This window comes from Ranitomeya imitator, chromosome 2, assembly GCF_032444005.1.
Source record: "Ranitomeya imitator isolate aRanImi1 chromosome 2, aRanImi1.pri, whole genome shotgun sequence".
Classification (NCBI taxonomy): Eukaryota; Metazoa; Chordata; class Amphibia; order Anura; family Dendrobatidae; genus Ranitomeya; species Ranitomeya imitator.
In genome coordinates this window covers 156,475,607-156,488,666 of record NC_091283.1, presented here as the reverse complement: position 1 = coordinate 156,488,666, position 13,060 = coordinate 156,475,607, and the positions used below count along the sequence as shown (strand labels likewise).

At 47.3% G+C, this 13,060-nt stretch overlaps 1 protein-coding gene across 2 annotated transcripts in view; it reads left to right on the top strand.

The window, feature by feature from the left end:
• Nucleotides 1–13,060, top strand: part of MED27 (mediator complex subunit 27) — a 201,913-nt gene that overhangs the window by 28,757 nt on the left and 160,096 nt on the right. The gene's annotated exons all lie outside the window — the stretch shown is intronic.

Sequence of the window (13,060 nt, the reverse complement as noted above, 5' to 3'; positions counted from 1 at the left end):
TTTTCTAATAGTACTGGAGCGTTATAAGAGAACTGATAAGTCACGTGTGATGTAATGTCTGGAGGTTATATCTGTGCTGGAAGATTGAAGTCACCTGTTCTACAATTGCCTCTCCCCAGTAATGGCTGGTAACAGGGAGTAATAGATTGTACTCACCTGTCCTACAGTCACCCCTCCCCAGTAATGGCTGATAACAGGGAGTAATAGATTGTAGTCACCTGTCCTACAGTCACCTCTCCCCAGTAATGGCTGGTAACAGGGAGTAATAGATTGTAGTCACCTGTCCTACAGTCACCTCTCCCCAGTAATGGCTGATAACAGGGATTAATAGATTGTACTCACCTGTCCTACAGTCACCTCTCCCCAGTAATGGCTGATAACATGGATTAATAGATTGTACTCACCTGTCCTACAGTCACCCCTCCCCAGTAATGGCTGATAACAGGGAGTAATAGATTGTAGTCACCTGTCCTACAGTCACCTCTCCCCAGTAATGGCTGATCACACGGAGTAATAGATTGTACTTGCCTGGTCTACGGTCACCTCTTCCCAGTAATGGCTGATAACTGATGGCTATAGATAATCTGTCCTGCATAGCTGATAACCTTGAGCTTTGTTAGGAAGACTCTGTTCATGCTGGGCTGCTGGCTCATGAGTAGATGCCAGAACTTCAGCACAGACTTATAGGAACTGTCACGATATTGTATGAAATATAATATGATTTTGATGCTTTGCCCTTCAGACTCATGCTGCGTGCTAAAAATCCCTCCCTTCCCTCTGTGTTTCTGAGATGTGTGTGTAGAAAAGGTTTTATTGCTCTGGCCATACATACATGCTAGCCACCTTAGGGAGAGACCCAAAGAGATGATTTGCATAGCTCCGCCTACTGCAAAGGATTCTGGGTAAACCTGCTATTCTTTGTATTATGCTGCTTGCAAGTACTTTCCGTTTCAGGAAAGCATTCACTATGTATTTGCTCTGGCCATAAATTCCAGGCTAGGAGCAACTTACTCGTCCCCCTCCCATCTGTACTAGCTAGGACTGGTATAGAAGTTCTCCAAAATCCATGAGGGTCTTTGTTCTAATATGATAAGATTCTGGGCCACCGACTTGGGCTAGGAGAATAATAAATACATATTGCTAACGTCCATCGGCGGATCTGTCCGCCACTGTAAGCAGGAGCCTCCAAGTCCAACAGGGACAGAGTACGGATTTCTCTGGAACGGAGTGTCCCTACTAGCCGGAATTTAGTATCTATAGAGAGCAAATCTTAATACAAGATGAATGCTGGGTGTGTTATGATTCTGACATGTTCTGGAGCGGAGATACAGGCATTAGACAAACTTGTGTGAAATTTACTAAGACTGAAGAGAGAGGAGGGTCTGGGTAAACCAGCCCTGTTGGTGATGTCACGGGCTGCGGATTATAAGTTTCTGCCAGGCCCCAGCAGTTAGTTTTGACCTGAGGAGCCTGACTGCCAGTCCTGATGCATTGGGACATATGGGAACTAGCCTGATTGCCTGCAATGCTCTGAACACATGTAAGTGTTGATTTCTCATGTAATCCCTGTTTTTTTTTATAATTAATAAAAATAAATATAGATGGTGGCGCAAAATGTTAGAAAAAGGAGGGGAAAGGCTATCAATCCTTGCTGCAATACCAAACCAACCTCCACACTAGGTTGGTGGGAAATAAATAATACAATAAAATGATGCACCTAAGTGCAAACAGGTGTGCGCTTGATAATAGCCTCTAAAATATCAATAACCCCAATAGAAAATGAAAATAGGACGTAATTTCTCTATATGTATACCACAATGGTAGTAATAGACATCCGTAGTGAATAGGTGGAATTACAACATTGATGTTCCTACCTTCAAACGAAGGACTGTAATGAATGAGGAGTCCGTGAGGAGTAAAATCCTTCTCGTGCTGCCGCTGTATTTACAGGAGGTTCCAGGTGCAGAGCGCCGTAATAAAGTCCACATAGGTGGCTACCCCGGCCGGTAGAAGCCACCTAAAACGAACCTTCGGGTTGGAGCGGGGTCCCGGAACAACAGACGCCGCGCAGTGCAGGAGCGGTGAGTCTAGGTAAACCGAAGGACCTGTGTGACGTGCGCAGTCACGTGACCGATACCAGAGCCCGAGAGTGAGTACGGAACGATGTGAGGGTCAATCTACCAACGCGTTTCTGAGACTGCTGTCTCCTTCTTCAGGGTTAACTGAACTTGTGGACTTTATTACGGCGCTCTGCACTACGGATGTCTATTACTACCATTGTGGTATACATATAGAGAAATTACGTCCTATTTTCACTTTCTATTGGGGTTATTGATATTTTAGAGGCTATTATCAAGCGCACACCTGTTTGCACTTAGGTGCATCATTTTATTGTATTTTTTTTATAATTACCTTTGTACATATTTTCTCCTTCGCCTCATTGGGGGACACAGACCGTGGGGTGTATGCTGCCGCCAATAGGAGGCTGACACTAAGTGATACAAAAAAAAGTTAGCTCCTCCCCTTCAGTATACACCCTCCTGCTGGCTCTCAGCTCCTCCCCTTCAGTATACACCCTCCTGCTGGCTCTCAGCTCCTCCCCTGCAGTATACACCCTCCTGCTGGCTCTCAGCTAACCAGTTCTTGCTTAGTGTCTGTAGGAGGCACATGGGTCTGTTTCAGACCCCAACGTTTTTATTTTATTGTTTACTTTCCTTTAAATTTTTATTTTTTAATTAACGGAGTGAAGGGGGCGACTGTTCCTTTCAAGGTTCCGATCTCCCCCGAACCATCAACAGGCGAGTATACCTCCCCGTACCCTCTCCTGCGACGTGGGAAGCCATGCCTGAGCTCACTTCAGGGGCGACGGTTCCTTTCATGGTCCCGATCTCCCCACACCAGCAACGGGCGACCACATGGAGTGTCGCCTCCATGTATCCTCTCCTGGAGCCAGGCCTAATGCCGGACAACTGGCCCTGTCCACCCGGACTGAACTCCGTGGCTGTACAGAGGCCCCTCTCTATGGCGTCCGAGCAGCCCCCACTGTCCCACCACTGTGAAAGCGGATGGCACAAGGAGGCGGACGGTTCCTCTCCACCTCCCTAACAAAGGCATGATGGATTGAGGCTTATCCCTGCACCGTCCACGCTGCACAGAACAGCGCTGAAACCCACATCCGCGGCGGCTCCATGCCGGGACGCGCACCAATGGTGAGTGGATCCATCTTCAGAGGGATATCCACATGCTGACAGGCAGCCTCAGCCACTTCCCTGTGGCCCACCTCTTTGAGGTAACGCTCTAGATGGCTGCAAAAATTTAGTCCCCGGCTTCGGCCGATTTGTAGGCCGCATCCTGGAAGTATTGCCTGGAACGACCCACTGGTGACGTCCGCCGGCTACAGAAATTTAGGCCCCGGCTTAGGCCTATTCAACATCGTGTCTGTGGCTCCGCCCCCCAAATTGGCGCTTCTCGCTCTTTGCGAGATTTTATCAACTCTGCAGCTCCCGGTGGCCATCTTGGTCCACCCGGCCAGCTCACACTGGGGCGACAGTATTTTTGCATTAAAGGGGCACATCGACTCTACATCAGTACCCGGGTAAGGAAGTACCTGGTCTTAAAGGCACATGACCAGTATTTCCTGGTCTTAAAAGCACATGACCAGTATTCCCTGGTCTTAAAGGCATATGGCCAGTATTCCCTGGTCTTAAAGGTGCACGACCAGTATTCTCTGGTCTTAAAAGCGCATGACCAGTATTCTCTGGTCTTAAAGGTGCATGACCAGTATTCTCTGGTCTTAAAAGCGCATGACCAGTATTTCCTGGTCTTAAAAGCACATGACCAGTATTCCCTGGTCTTAAAGGCATATGGCCAGTATTCCCTGGTCTTAAAGGTGCACGACCAGTATTCTCTGGTCTTAAAGGTGCATGACCAGTATTCTCTGGTCTTAAAGGTGCATGGCCAGTATTCTCTGGTCTTAAAGGTGCATGACCAGTATTCCCTGGTCTTAAAGGTGCATGACCAGTATTCTCTGGTCTTAAAGGCGCATGACCAGTATTCCCCGGTCTTAAAGGCGCATGGCCAGTATTCCCCGATCTTAAAGGCGCATGACCAGTATTCCCCGATCTTAAAGGCGCATGACCAGTATTCCCTGGTCTTAAAGACGCTTGATCAGTCCGAGGAGCCCTCCGCCGCCGACCCCAGATTTATCCTCTAGTTCCCCTCAGTGGACTTCTTCACTGACCAATCCATGGTTCTCTGACCAAGAGATTGAATCCCTCTGTGTACCCTCTGTGTTTGGGGTGCTCGCAGGACCAATATACATGGTCCCTATCCTACATGGGAGCCGTCGGCTAGCAGGGGCCGCAAGTATTCTAGAAACGTGCAGGCGTCTAGAAACATACAGGCATCTAGAAAACGGAAGTTTTTCGTTTCCTGCTCCCTCATGAATGATTTGATGACAACAAGGCTCTGAATATGGATTGGATATTGCCTGAGCTTGCCAGAGCTTCAGAGACTAAACTCCCTCGAGAGCATTTGCCATTCAATTCGGATAAGCGATTCACTGGACAGAAGCCTCTACGTGGGATGCCATGCCTGGCCTGTTTTTTAAGGGCGACGGGTCCTTTAAAGGGCACCGATCTCCCCACACCATCAACAGACGAGCACACGGAGTGTCGTCTCCATGTTTCCTCTTCTGCATCCAGGCCTAATGCCAGACAACCTGTCCTGTCCACCTGGAGACCTGAACTCTGTGGACATATAGAGGCACCCTTTTTGGCGTACGAGCTCCCCCCTCTGTATCACCACTATTTAGTGGATGATGCAAGAAGGCGGACAATTCCTCTCCACTTCCCTGTTAAGAGGTTGATGGATCGAGGGTTCCTAATTTTTATCTCTGCACCGTGAAAAGAGGAGATGGCAAGAGACTATGACCTGCTGGATGCAGCCGCACATTCTGCCATGGGGCAGATTAACTGGGTAGAATCTCCTGTGGTATACCTACCAGTATCCCTACCTGATGGGTCATCAATTAAAATACCACGGACTGTCAGATAGCAAATTTGGTTCGTTCCGTCTTGCGGCTTCGCGTCCAGCGCTCTATCCTCCCTAGCGGCCGCATGGATTGCTAGAGCAATGGTCTCCTGGCTGGAGACCTTAACTACCTTGATTCACACCAGCAACAACTGGCCAATCAAATCCTTTGAGCGGGAGACTGACAAAGGATTGTATAAGGATTGTCCAGCACAGTCTAGATCTAAGGGATCTTGGTTCCAAACAGGGGAACGAAAAGTAAGATCGACCCTGGACCTCAAACTTCTAACAACCTTTGACATAGTAACATAGTAACATAGGTAGTAAGGCCGAAAAAAGACATTTGTCCATCCAGTTCAGCCTATATTCCATCATAATAAATCCCCAGATCTACGTCCTTCTACAGAACCTAATTGTATGATACAATATTGTTCTGCTCCAGGAAGACATCCAGGCCTCTCTTGAACCCCTCGACTGAGTTCGCCATCACCACCTCCTCAGGCAAGCAATTCCAGATTCTCACTACCCTAACAGTAAAGAATCCTCTTCTATGTTGGTGGAAAAACCTTCTCTCCTCCAGACGCAAAGAATGCCCCCTTGTGCCCGTCACCTTCCTTGGTATAAACAGATCCTCAGCGAGATATTTGTATTGTCCCCTTATATACTTATACATGGTTATTAGATCGCCCCTTCTTTGGATGGAGTTCCTCCGCTCAGCCATTACTTCAACAGAAAAAGGTGCAGTTTCCGGCATCCATCGACATTCGGGTTGCTTGCCCTCTGCAAAAATTCCTTCGCCTTTCCATGTTTCTCTTGCACTCTAGAGGCGTGCTCGTCCTGCCCTGTTTGGTCTGTCTAACCGCACTTCCAGGACTACGCTGGGTCGTCTATATCTCTTGCGATACCTTCTCTCCTGGGCTGGCAGCTACACTTAGACAAGTTCTCCTCATTTCCAGCCCAGCAGATATCCTTTTTGAGGATGATCCTGCACACTTCTAGAAGGATGGTAATTCTTTCTCGAGACAAGGTCATGGCCCTTCAACAGGGAGCTCGCGCAAGGAGAGTTCTGAGGACTTGATTACTCACCCCCTCATTTTATTCGATTTGCTAAGAGAGTTCTGAGGAAAAATGGTGACGACAATGGAAGCGGTTTCCTTCGCTCCGCTCGTTTTCAGCAAGTCAAACAGACTTTCAGACAATAGTCTCTGAGCTCCTTCTTCATCCAGGGCCTTTCTCCCGGTTCAATGGTTATTAGTAACTACCAATGCCAGTCTTCTTCTCCCCATCATTGTTCTGGAGATCCGAACGGTAGTCTTACAGCAGGTCCACTGCCTTCTGGCGGGTCACCCTATCCGAATTCAAATTGGATAATGCCACGGCGGTGCCTTACGTCAGTCATCTAGCAGGTACCCACGGTCAGGCACCATGACCGAGGTACCTCACTTTCTCTGATGGGCCGAAGTCTATTATTCGGTGATCTCGGCAGTATATATCCCAGAAGTAGAACTCTGAACGGCAAACAAATTCAGCCGTCAGGGTTCCGCCTCAAGTCAGTGGGAACTTCACCCCGAAGTCTTCCATCAGATCTGTCCTTACTGGAGATCTCCAGTTGTAGGTGGGATGACATCCAGACTGAAGCCAATGTACTCGAGTTTGTGGTTCAGCCTCGAGATCCAAAAGCCATCATTCTCCATGCTCTGGTTCTGCCGTGGTACCAGTTTCCATAACTCCCCTTCCACTGCTTCCGAAAGCCTTTCAGAAGCAGAAAGGGGCCCCAGTGATCCTCAGAGATCCGCACTAACCACGTCCGTTTTTTGTTTGCGGAGCTAGTATCTTCTCGCCTTATCACAGCACAACTGCAAGTAGGGACTTTCTCACAGGGAAGAACTACGTGTGAAAACTCCCTATCGCATACCATTAGATCATTGGGACCTTATTATTCCTAGGAGCCTTACAGTAGGCTCCTTTTTCATCCGGGCAGACTTTACTATCAGGGAAAGTCATCCCGTTCTCCTCTGCGATATTCTCACTCTGACGAGTCTTCGGAGCTAGCTTCTCTGCTCTTTCAGATTTTTTTCCCTTATTACCTTCGAGGCAAGGTTGTCCTCAGGCCATCTCCATCCCTTGTTACCAAGGTGGTACTGTATTACCACTGTTATGAGGGCATAGTTCTTCCCTCATCTCTTTTGGCTCCAGTCCACAAAATGGAATAAGATCCCCCATATTCTGGACGAAGTGAGTGCTCTGAGTAGGTACGTCTTGAGGCGTCCTTCTGAAGGTTGGACGTTTTATTTGGGCTTCCTGACGGTAGAGGAAGGCTTCCTGACTTTTTCAGGAAGGGTTTAGCCGTTTCATCGACCATGATAACATGGTGAATTCTTTTCACCATCCAGGAGTCCTTCCGTGCTAGATGTCAGCCTATCTCCCTGTCTATCAAGGGTTCTAGGCACCAGGCGTCAGCAAGGCACGCCTGCAAGCTTGCGGATTCGTCCAGTCCGCATGCATTCTTGAAGCACTATAATTCCCACACTTCCACAGATGTGAGTCTGGGCAGGCGGACTCTGCAGGCCGCGGTGGCGCACTTGTAAGTAGCGGTTACACAGGGCCTGATCTATTGTTGTCCCCACCCAGGGACTGCTTTGGGATGTCCCACGGTCTGTGTCCCCCAATGAGGCGAAAGAGAAATAGGGATTTTTGTGTACTCACCGTAAAATCCTTTTCTCCGAGCCATTCATTGGGGGACACCGCTCCCACCCTGTTATTAGCTTATGCTTGTTTTTTAGAATATGACATGCTATATGCTCATATATTGTTATTGATCTCCTACTGCTTTTGCACCGAACTGGTTAGCTGAGAGCCAGCAGGAGGGTGTATACTGCAGGGGAGGAGCTAACTTTATTTGTATCACTTAGTGTCAGCCTCCTATTGGCAGCAGCATACACCCCACGGTCTGTGTCCCCGAATGAGTGGCTCGGCGAAAAGGATTTTACGGTGAGTACACAAAAATCCCTATTTCAACTGTCTCATATTGTAACATCTTTTATACCTTTTCATAAACACGGCCTAATTTTAATGGAGTAAAGTATTTAAAATACTAGATTAATTCTTCCTGTTCTAAAACGTACCCTAAGCCTTCTGAAGGGAATTACGCTACTGTCTTGGGTTAGCTTCGGACCCGTTTAATCGAAGCTGGTGGCAGCATACCTTTGTGCTGGGCCTTTGGGAGTCGTTGTAGCGACTGCGGTGTTGATAATTATTGTTCCTGCCTGAGTGGGAGTAGTTATATCGCCTCGCTGCAGCGTGCCCAATAGACAGTACATAGCAGGCAGCCTTTCTGGCGACTAATTACCCTAGGTGCAGTACCTAATCTGACCTGAGAGTAAGGGGGGGGGGGGGGCGCCAGAGAGCTGCAAGTTTCAAGTGGAACTGCAAGCGGGATATACATAAATCCCTTCAGTTCGTGGTATATTGAAGAGCAGTGGGATACCTAAAATAAGCCCCTGCTGTAATACAAGAGGTCAATAGCCGTGTGTTTTTTTTTTTCCATCACATTGTAGCAGTGGAGGGATAACTAAGATAAGCCCCCCTGCACATGTAATAGCCGTCTGTTGGCCTAAAGTCACCCCGATCCGTGACGTAGGGGTGATGGTCACGGTGTGAATCGTGACATATTGGTGGCAGCGGTGTGGATTCGTGACAGGAACACAGAGGAGCAATGTGCGGTAATGACAGGTGTTGTGATTGTTAATATGGGTTGGTTACAGTAGATGCCCCCGATGTGTCTGGCTGGAGTGTCAGCATGGGGCTCCAGGCTATTTCTGGCAATGGCTCTGTAATGTGCAGTAGTGCAGCGCTCCGCGGCTCATACTGCAGAACTTGCTTTGATTCCACGTCGTCCTTCTTGTCGCTCATGTGGCAGATCACTGCTGCATCGCCATAGTGGCTGCTTCATGTACAGCTCCATCCAAAGACTGCAGAAAGTGACTGATTCTTATCAGATGCAGAGACGTAGTCACAACACAGATGAAAAGCGTCCGTCTCCCCAAGTGTCCACATATCTGAGATCCAGATGATCTGGGTTTGTTCTGAGCAGTAGTCGGCACTCCTCAGTCACCTCACCTGTGCACACACCCATCATTCAGAATTGCACATCTCCATAGTCCTTTTACTCTGCAGCAGAACCACTGTTTTAAGGGGAAATCCACACTGGATCTCTGTCCTAGGAAAAGGATCCCCCAGCATTTTTGTAAGAACATAATCTGAATACTTTAGATCTGCACATGGAGCATAGATCCATTGTTTGGATTGCAGTGTTGTCCTCTTATCGTCCCCCACTCCCCCCAAAAAGCTGCAGATTGCAACTACATACTCACTTAAAGGGGTAGGGCCGTTTTTTTCATATTAAACACTTGCTTTCTACTTTGTGAGATTGAGAAAAGTCTGTTGTGGGTGATTAGGACTTGTAGCTATAGCTGGTGTGTGGCTGAAATTAGATTTTTTTTGGGTGGTTCTTTTTTTTTTTAAGTTGCTGTAATTAGCAGTTATGGTTGGGGTAATCTCATCTGGACCACTATAATTGTTCTAGAAGGAGCTCCCTGGAGAAAAGCACCGACATGGTGCTTGAATGACATGGTCGTCCATTGATATCAGAATAGCACGTAATGCTTCAGGTGGGGGAAGAGCTGTACCTGGGGATCCTCCTAGGCAGATCTATTGCTCCTCGGGGGTGGGGCTTGTGATATTGTGCCCATGTACTCTGCAGCCATTATTACCATTACTGTGTCTCTGGATCCAGCGCTGCTCTCCTCCTACAGCCCATTCTTTAGTCTTCACCTGCTGGTGTAGATACATGTATCCAGGCTTGAAATCGCTCTGCAACATTGCATCCAATTCTGCTCTGGTGTTTGACCTGTCCCTAAACTCCTGGAGCAGTTTTTCTTTTTAGCCATCTCTTTTCTCCCCGTATCTCAATTGAAGGCCACTTAGTGCTGAAGTTTTAAATAATCCATTGGGATTCCTGATTCTTATTCACAGTAAAAGCAATTAATTCTGTGTTGATCTTAGGATCAGCAGTAACTTGACCCAGATGCGTCTGCACAAGTCACATACATAATATCTCCAGGGAGCCCAGAGTGGATTTGGTAGCCTGTGCCTCTCTTGCTCACTCTCTCTGGTTCTTCCCCTTCCTCCAGTCCCTCCTGTTTTACTTAAGGCCTCCGCTGCTGCACAATGTGCTGTGTCAGCCCCGTGCCAAGGATGCTGGGGACCTGTGCACCGAACGCGTGAAGAAACCATTATTTATTGAACTAACAGCCTGAGTGCCTTGTGACGAGCGTTAGACACCAAATTCTAAAATGAAAAAAACTCCACCGAAAAACCTTCAGTCACAAGGCTGCGATGTGGAACATATGTGGGAGGTCATGTTTTGTTTTTGGGAGCAGAAAGCTGTGAATTTCAGATCAATTGTTCGATTTTGCAGAAAATGTTTATTTTCTGTGAAGACAAACCCCCCCCCCCCCCAAAAAAAAAAGCAAAAAGCTTTTACTAACAAGGACACAACATCGGGAATTATGTTGTCCCCAGGTATGGAAGAATCTCATGCAGAAAGCCTAAAATATCAGATGGTCTTCACGAAAAAAAAAAAAAATTGTGTTAACGCATTGCGACCATTGTCCACATGGAATCAATATAGATATTCACTGTCTACATAGATGCTGCTGGTGCAGTCACTGTGTACATACATTACATTACTGATCCTGAGTTACATCCTGTATTATACTCCAGAGCTGCACTCACTATTCTGCTGGTGCAGTCACTGTGGTAACAGAAAACCCATATACATAATTATGGACCAGGGGGTGACACAAATTGTCCACTACCCCTAGCCAGACTAAAGGTACCATCACATTTAGCGACGCTGCAGCGATCTAGACAACGATCCCGATCGCTGCAGCGTCGCTGTTTGGTCGCTGGAGAGCTGTCACACAGACGGCTCTCCAGCGACCAACGATGCCGGTCCCCGGGTAACCAGGGTAAACATCGGGTTACTAAGCGCAGGGCCGCACTTAGTAACCCGATGTTTACCCTGGTTACCAAAGTAAATGTAAAAAAAACAAACACTACATACTTACATTCCGGTGTCTGTCCCCCGGCGCTGTGCTTTCCTGCACTGTCAGCGCCGGCCAGCCATAAAGCAGAGCGGTGACGTCACCGCTCTGCTTTACGGCTGGCCGGCGCTCACAGCCAGTGCAGGAAAGCACAGCGCCGGGGGACAGACACCGGAATGTAAGTATGTAGTGTTTGTTTTTTTTACATTTACTTTGGTAACCAGGGTAAACATCGGGTTACTAAGCGCGGCCCTGCACTTAGTAACCCGATGTTTACCCTGGTTACCAGTGAAGACATCGCTGAATCGGCGTCACACACGCCAATTCAGCGATGTCTGCGGGAGGTCCAGCGACGAACTAAAGTTCTGGACTTTCTGCGCCGACCAACGATGGCACAGCGGGATCCTGATCGCTGCTGCATGTCAAACTCAACGATATCGCTATCCAGGACGCTGCAACGTCACGGATCGCTAGCGATATCGTTCAGTGTGACGGTACCTTAAGTCAGCTCCAAAAAGATATCAGAGAACAATAGGAGAAAAAGGAGCAAGACAATAACATTTGGTAAAAATCAACACATCAATTTTATTAAGTTATTAAATAGTAAAAAAGTTGTACATATAAATATCACTATAATACGTGACACACCAATATAATGCAGATAGCGAAGTCCCCACCCTCATAAACCCCCCCACACAGCAGTCATATGCACTGGCCCGTCACAGGTAGAGCGATCCTATAATCATAAAGGGAAACAGGGCGGAAGCCAGAGCCATAGTAAGCTAGGCGAACAATGAAAATAAGTATGTGCACTAAGCGTATCCGTACCTGAAGTGCAACAATAAACAGTGAAAGTACGCCATGCTTACCAGTAAATAGATGGGGGGACAAGAGGTGTCGGATATGGAATCCCGACGCGCGTTTCGCGGTGGCGTGGGGCCGCTTTCTCAAGGGAATGCTGTGTGGGGGGTTTATGAGGGTGGGGACTTGGCTATCTGCATTACATTGGTGTGTCATGTATTGTAGTGATACTTATATGTACAACTTTTTTACTATTTAATAACTTAATAAAATTGATGTGTTGATTTTTACCAAATGTCTTGCTCCTTTTTCTCCTATTGTTCTCTGGTGCAGTCACTGTATACATTCATTACATTACTGATCCTGTACTGATCCTGAGCTACATCCTGTATTATACTCCAGAGCTGCACTCCCTATTCTGCTGGTGCAGTCACTGTGTACATACATTACATTACTGATCCTGAGTTACATCCTGTATTATACTCATGAGCTGCACTCACTATTCTGCTGGTGCAGTCACTGTGTACATACATTACATTACTGATCCTGAGTTACATCCTGTATTATACTCCAGAGCTGCACTCACTATTCTGCTGGTGCAGTCACTGTGTACATACATTACATTACTGATCTTGAGTTACATCTTGTATTATACTCCAGAGCTGCACTCACTATTCTGCTGGTGCAGTCACTGTGTACATACATTACATTACTGATCCTGAGTTACATCCTGTATTATACTCGAGAGCTGCGCTCACTATTCTGCAGGGCAATCTATTTGCTTCAGTCATATTATATACAGCCGCACTCCTTTGTTCAGATACAGTAAACTACATGCACTGGCGTTGTGTTTCAACCACTGCCACCATTGTGAACTCTCCTTCCACAGTGAACGCAGGGCACACTGTGTGGACATCATACGAATAGCCTGATGACACAGGGTAATTTTGTATCCCCATTGATGCTACCAGGCAATCCACTACCACCAATGTATTAATTTACGTACTTGCCTTCTCATCGGAAGCTCAATCCCCCTTTATCTCCCCTCTTCCTTCCCTTCCCCCCACCTCCAGACCCTCCAGTTATTCTCACTTTATTTTCTTTAGCTGTATACCAGGTAC